Here is an 8,014-nt window from a genome sequence, read left to right on the forward strand (position 1 = left end):
TTGAATAAATACGTGCATTTTCACAGATGTCCAGCTGTTACAATATATATTTCGAATATCATGAAAGTTACATAATTTCACTGGATAAATTTCTAAATATTTTGTTATAATATTACAAACCATAAAACCAACAGATATTTAGCATGAAGTTGTCTAAAATCAGAGAGACGCTTGTATCTTTTTAATTTCAATTGAGCAATGTATTAGTAAATTAACTGGTATTATAGTAATACATTGATTAGCCTCCATCCAAATCAAATACTGTAATCTATTATTATAAACACTTCTTCCGTAAGAGCAGTTATATTTCAAATCAACAGGACGTATATGAACACTGACTTAATATACAAAAAAATAAAATAAACAAAATTTAGAAGACACAATCTAAATATACTACGCTTTAATCGAAGTTAGCTGAGGTTGTGCCAACTGGTGACTCTTGAAAATTAACAATAAGAAATAACACTCAAGGTTAAATGGTAAATCATTATTCTACCATTAAATTCAGTAAATGATATTCATCTTTTAGAGAGCTAAGTGATGATATTAAATAGCTAGAGTGGCATTTATTGGAAGGATTTCAATCTGATATATATATGTATACATTCATTGGAAACCCCTGAGTGTAGAATATTCTGAATAAGTTTTGCGTGAAATTATAAGCGACAATGCATTTATCAATTCAGCAAAAAAGGTCTTTCTTTCATAGTAACTGCATCTTGTACATGTTTTATGCAAGAGAATTGACACCACTCAAATTTGATTAACCTACGAAATCTGTTTACCTCAATTTTGAAGAATTGCAGTGTTTCAAATTGACATTTAGAAGTTATATGATTGACGTCTTGATCATATTGTATAATTTAAAGACTAATTTGGTTTGAAAGATTTCATTAATTTCCTTTTTGGAAACACAATGCCAGAATAATGACGTAATCATTCCTTGTAAATTAATAACAAAAGTATAATGAACATAGAGACTTCAAAAGACAATGAGTTATAGACATGATAGAGAAAGCGCACAGTAGGTAATATTTCATATTTTATATTTGAAGGCTGAATTCTTTTTTCATAGGTTTGTGTTGATTATAAAATTGAGAATGGATATGGAGAATGTTTCAAAGAGACAACAACCCGACCATAGAGCAGACAACAGTCTTCTTTTTTTGTTTTACCTAAATACAGTATGGGATTAACATGTTTGTCGTCCTGACGTTTCTTGTATTTTTAGCCTTGGATTTGTCAGTTTTATTATCATAAAAGATTTGAATATATTCCTAATCGGTGGACAATATTTTGTGTAAATGCATTAATTTAACTTGAGCAACTTGAACCCACAACATATATATGATCTCAGGTGCTCTGGAAGAGTAAATAGATCCTGCTCCTTGTGTAGTATTAGGAATGAGATGTCTTGCTACCCTTTTCCTATATGTAATCACATGATTTAGCAAACTATTGCAATTGTGTGCTTTTAGAATGGAGTAAAATGTGTGAAAAAGTATTCTATTGCAGAAAAATCAGCACACAGATATAGGAATGGTATGATTGTGATTAAACTTTCAGTTAGATCCTATGTGGCTTAAAAGAAAGATTAACTGAGTGCTTACGCTTTGCAGTTGTGTAGGCTTTTTATTCAGACAATAACTTTTGACTAACTGAAATTTTTTAAAAAGTTGTAAAAAAAGGGGGGTACTTCCAGACAACTAAAGTAATTTTTATGGACAAATTCGTTCATAGATTAAACCAGTTTCAATGAACTACATAAATCTGTTATACACTGCAGCATAAATACAGAAAATGTGATACGAGGAGTTTGAGCAACATGAAAAACATCAACAAATGACGGTGTAAAGCCTTCAACACATCAACATTTTTAAGCAAAATATATTCAAAATCCTGGAAACATCATCACCATTCATTGTCTTAATCAATTCCGTGGTTAAAAGCTGTACAATATGACGTAATTTGCTTAATTATGCACCGAAATAACTCCAAATCGTATGAAAAATGTTGAATTTTGACCTCCGTTTGAAGTATTTATTATGTAAACAAGACTCAGAGTGACGGGGAATCCTGTACACAGTCATGTGCCCATATGTTTCTGGGTCACATTTATTTATATCTCGACAAATGAAAAGCTTTAGGATGCATTTGTGTCAGTTCCTTGTAGACGATGGGGTTTACCCGCGTTTTTTTGGAAATCAACGGAGGTAGTCTTTTGATTTATCATATTTCAATTACGGAGCACTTATTTAAATGCCTAATTCTGCAGTCGTGTTCCAAAATCTATTCTAATTAAAAATTAACCTCAAATACTGATGGATGATAAGTAGTTTTAATAAATTTATTGTCTAAAGCACGGGCTACGTTTTTGTTTACACGCTGGTTACAGCGCCACCTCGAAATTTTTAGATTATGTCCCCTTTCCCGCGTGACCACCGAAAGAAGCTCTTCAACGTCACTGGCTTTCCCATTGTGCCGGCACATATATAACATCGTAGAAAGACTGCATTAATGTAGTACCAATTCAATAAAGTCTCCAAAAATATATCATGTTGTTTCATTTTTCAAATTATCTAATCTTAACAAACAATTATATGTAGGCAAAGCATTCAAATCAAACAAGTGTATATTAAAAAAAGAAGATACAGTATTTCCCTTATACGTGAAGTAAAACATAACAATACATCTTCATGTCATCATCCGGATTTTAATAACATGATAAGCTCGGAATCTCCAATTTCCAAACAAAAAATAACAGATGCTTTGACAATCTACATGTACCATCAACACTAAATTATGTAAAGGATTACAAAAGACAAACAAACAACAAATTGTAAAGCACAACGGCTGACGAGGTACCTGACATGAGGCAGACGTATATATCACAATTTCAAACGTGTTTTCTCTATGTATATTTTTTAACATGAACAGTTTAGACCATTTTTGATGATATAATTTTGACTTGCCTCGGTATTTATACATCCCGTCAATGTGTTACTATGCTATAGTCACGTTTTCTATTCTTGTCGTTCATTTTTGTTTATGTACTTTAACAACTTATGTCTTATACGCTCTTTGTCCGATTACCACAACAAATTATTTAATATAATTTCTGTTCGTGACTGTATGATACAATTGTTCATTTCAGGTATAATTCATATAACGGGTATGTTTTCTCAATTCGTAACTACATACCGTACTATTTTTCTAAATAAGACCTACCGAATTATATTTATTACCGGTTTCCCTTTTTAGTTCATGAAGTTCTGATTTATTTTTCGATTTATGAGTCGAGAAGTCAATTTAGTATCTGTCGCTTCTTTTAAAACTGTTAACTTATTTATGTTTGTGATATCTTATAAAGAGATCTTGAGGGACAAGATACCAAAGGGACATACAATTTCATGAATCGAAAAATGAACTGACAACACATGGCTAAAAAAACGAATAAGACAAAAAGACGAACAACAATGGACAAAAACACGTGAAAAGTAAATATTTGTGACATTTGTATTTCCTTCATTGCAGAATCCATTGATGTTTTGTTTTCCTCCCTTAAAACAAAATGATTGAAGGGATACGTATCATGGAAAGATGACATTTTTTTTTCAAACTGTTACAAAAGAGGGAATAGGTTACATGGCTCTTGAGTGTTATTTATGAACGGGGAGGAGAAGTTTTCAAATGGCAAAAACATTTAAACTGTTTCCGCTGATCCGTAATTTGCCAATGGTCATGACAAGTGTCCTACTAAAGCCTTGTTATATTCATGGGTTTGTGTTGATCAGTCTTTTTATATATATTTTCTCTTTGTCGTTCTTCTTTCCTTTGTCCTGGCACTAAAAAAAGGAACTAGAATATCCTTTTAGTATCTTCCGACTATTTCTTAATTGTTTAATGTAAAAACAGAGTAAAAATACAATTGTATGCCTATTACTCGCCAGTTATAGAATCTGCTTTTATACATGCGGTTTTCATGACAACTGAACTGAATAACCTCGACGTTTGCGTGATAAAATATCGATAATTATCAGTTTTACCACATGGCTTCCTAGTGCACTTCTTGATATCCAATTTGCCTTACGTATTTCCGACCTTATTCTAAAAGGATGCATTTATTTTTTTATGATTTCATTATTAATACAATGTTGAACGGTTCATCTAACTGAAGGCAGAGATAGTGATGTTCATCAAGGAAAGAATGAATTTTATTACTGAAATAAACGCCCAGAAATACAACAATTTTAATGTAGTTTAGTTCTTATAATTATCACATTTAAATGGACAAATAAAAAAGGAACGCAGACAAAACAAAGTTCAAAAATTTTATATGTATACAAAACAAACAGGATTCTTTTTATTTATTTTGTACGCCAAAGAAAAAATAACGTACCAAATCATCAGGTCCGAAAAAAAACAGCACGTGCTAATTGCATACGGTAATTAACAGTCGACTCGTGTCTTTACGATTTATTAAGCTCAAAATTCCTTACCGATTATACCAGTAATTACATGATTAACGGATGTTATTAGCGTTTCTGACATGAACATTAACTTTCTAAAGAAAAATAAATAAGAGAAACATTTTTTATATGAAAAATACAAAATTTGTTGACTATGATGAATGCATCTATCTCATTGAACTTGAAATAAAAGATAAAACATGTACAGTATCATACTTCGTCATATCTTGACTTACATCTAGAAATTGACAATGAGGGTTCATTCAAAACTAAACGACAAAAAAAATTTTAACTTCCAAATTCTGAGCTTTCAATTTCTATGTAAAATTGAGGATGAAAATGGGGAATGTGTCAAAGAGGCAATGACCTGACCAACAAAAGAGCTGACAACAGCCAAAGCCCACCAAGGGGTCTTCAATGCAGCGTTTTAAATGGTGAAATTGAAACCATTCCTTCGAATGGACGTCATCATGTTGACCATTATGAACTATTCATTTCACATATGACAGCGGATGTGTTCCTAATCATGCTAATTGAGTTACTACAATCCCGTTCCAATTTTACATATCTGACCTACCGATCGCGAATTAAACGTGTAACCGTGTATGTACGAACTTGAGCAACACGACGAGTGTATAATATGAGCAGGATCTGCTTACCCTTCCAGAGCCCATGAGATCACCCCAGTTTTTTTTGTGTAGTCCGTATTCTTTAGTTTTCGATGTTGTGTGCACGTGGTGAGTAGTATTGTGTGTCTGTTTGCCTTTTTATCTTTTAAACCATGGCGATGATCGTTTATTTTCGATTGATGAGTTTGAATGTCCCTCTGGTATCTTTTGCCTGTCTTTTCGACAGCAACTAAAGGGCGTTTACATCTACAAAAATAACAGATAAACTATAACTTAGTAAATCATAGCGGGCGAAGTTTTATAATGTACTTATACTTAATTTGAATAAGTTTATTTATATTACTAGCAGGAATGTTAAGAAAATAAATAAAATATGATGCAAGATTGCCTAAGAGAACAATAATCATCAGACCGAAGGACAGGAATATCAAAACATACAGAACCATTAACAGGCAAACTATCTGCATTGGCCTGGGGATGTATTAAAATGTCAAGGACAAAATTTAACATTGAAAAGGGATATCCCCTTCCCCTCGATTTCCCTATGATTCTCATTGCACAATGTTATCAATGGAAATTCTTAAAATTATAATTGCCGGAATCAAACTAGGTTTTTAGGAACTGCACTGTAAATCTGTTTGAAAAGTAAAAGAACATTGACTATATTAATGCCTTGAAGAAAATTGAGGTATATTCGATATACAAAAAGTAACCAACAATTTGGTATTTAAAGAAAATCAATACTTAAATTATTTAACTAGGCTTCGGTTAGTTAAAACCAAAAAATATCATTCAGGAATATGCCAATGTACTGTAAATTATATACCTATATGGAGTTATTTTCTTTCAGAACGACAGGTCATTCTTTTTCAGAATCAACCCGGACGATACCATGTTTCAATGATATATGCTCCAAGGCATAAAATAATGACCTGTGTGAGGTCATTATTTTCCTTGATAAACATGCAATCTATGATTTACTTCAAAACTTTATTCGTCTAATAGTCTTTTGTTGCCGATTTGGAAATTTATTTTTTTAAGTTCAATCGATGAAAGGTGTAAAAGAAACCGTCATTGTAGTCCCGTATTTTAATTTTAGAAACAAATAACGTGAAGTTTTGTTAATTTATCGCTACAATAAAGAAATATTATCATATATGTCAGATGAATTTTAATGTAGACTTTCATAAAATAAATCCAGATTTAACATATTCGTGTGTAAGATTTTGAAAATCTTATTGAGTCAATCTGAAAAGGTTGACTGATTTTTGGTTGCTTGCTTAACGTCCAGTGGCAAATATTTCATGCATGTTCAGAACGATACACACTGAATAGGAAATCATACTGTGACCTACATGTATTTACATGTATATTCGTCTTCGTGTCAGTTCTTAACTTTTTAAAATTTACGTATACCTTTTAATCTATCAAATGATCAACTAATAAGATAATCTTATATTCTATTGAATAACATTAACGTAACTCACGAAAGGGTCAGGTGCGGAGGGTATATAATTATATCCAGATTATCTTTTAATAAAATGTATTGCTATTCAAAAGACAATCTCATTCGATTCAAATAAAATTGTTAAAAAAAATAACCACTTTTCCGCGATAGAAATAACATAACAAATAGAAAAACATACCATACCCCTCCCCCTTTTCCATAAGCTACATTTGTATGTGGTACAATAAATTACTTACAATTACAATGTGTCTTGTATTTGTCATACACCGTTATCGGATGGTAACAATACATTTGTGTCTTACTTAGTGCAGTTACAGTAATATTTTTATTGTGTATGGATAATAATTTTTAAAAGGTTTATATCTAAATTATTTAGTGAGTTTGATTTGACATTCTAAATGTGCCGCAGGGCGTATTTAAAACCTGAACGCATTAGAAAGGAATATCCCACTTTAGTGTTGTCGGTAAAATAGGATACTAAATTTTACAAAACTTTATAAAATTAATATTTTTTGACGGTATATAAGTCAGATAATGCATATTTTAAGGTTTTTCTTGTCGTAGAACACACCTCTGGGTGTCAGGATTGTTAATAAAAAGACCTCCCTCCGGTCGGTCTTTCATTTGATCAATCCTGACACCCCTCGGTGTGTTCTTCGACAAGAAAAACCTTAAAATATGCACTATCTATAACTTAAATTAATGGTGGTTCGAGCCTAGCATATATATATGTACGACGTTTGACAATTGTGTAATGATGACACTTAACTTGTATAAGCATCAACGTTTTTGATGAGCTAATAGAAATTTTCGAAATAAAGACTAATACAAATGTAAACTTTAAAGTAAAACTTCTGCATATCGTGTCAATCCATTCTTTTTATCTATTTAGTGCACAATTTTTACTAGTTTTGTCAGTACGAGGCAAAACCGCAGTTTAATTGATAAAGTCATTTATTTTAGACAATATTAAAAGAGAAAGATCAGTGTAAAGAATATTTGCTGAAATTTTGCAATGGTAAAATTGAACAATTCAAGATTGACTTCGGTGTAGACACAATATAATCACAATGGTATTATTCCGACCAAAAGTAAAACCATTGATAATGTTGGTCTTCTGTTCGTTTGACTTTACGGGATGTACAACGTTTACATTCTCAACCACGTCCCGTGAAAATGGTAAATTAAGACTGAACACATGATGTCATGTGTTTATGTAAAGAAAGGTAAAAGGCACACAATCAAACATATTGTCTATATTTATTTTCAACTTATCTTGTTCCACTGTGTAAAATCTATCTATAGCTAATTTATTAATTTATCGCAAGTTATCTTCTATACCAAAAGAATATTCACATTCATAATTCCATTATCAACTGACAACGCCATGCAAAAAATGGATAAAAAGGACTAAAACACAACCAACAGTATGTTCTAAACAGAATGAA

This window comes from Mytilus edulis, chromosome 9, assembly GCF_963676685.1.
Source record: "Mytilus edulis chromosome 9, xbMytEdul2.2, whole genome shotgun sequence".
Taxonomy (NCBI): domain Eukaryota; kingdom Metazoa; phylum Mollusca; class Bivalvia; order Mytilida; family Mytilidae; genus Mytilus; species Mytilus edulis.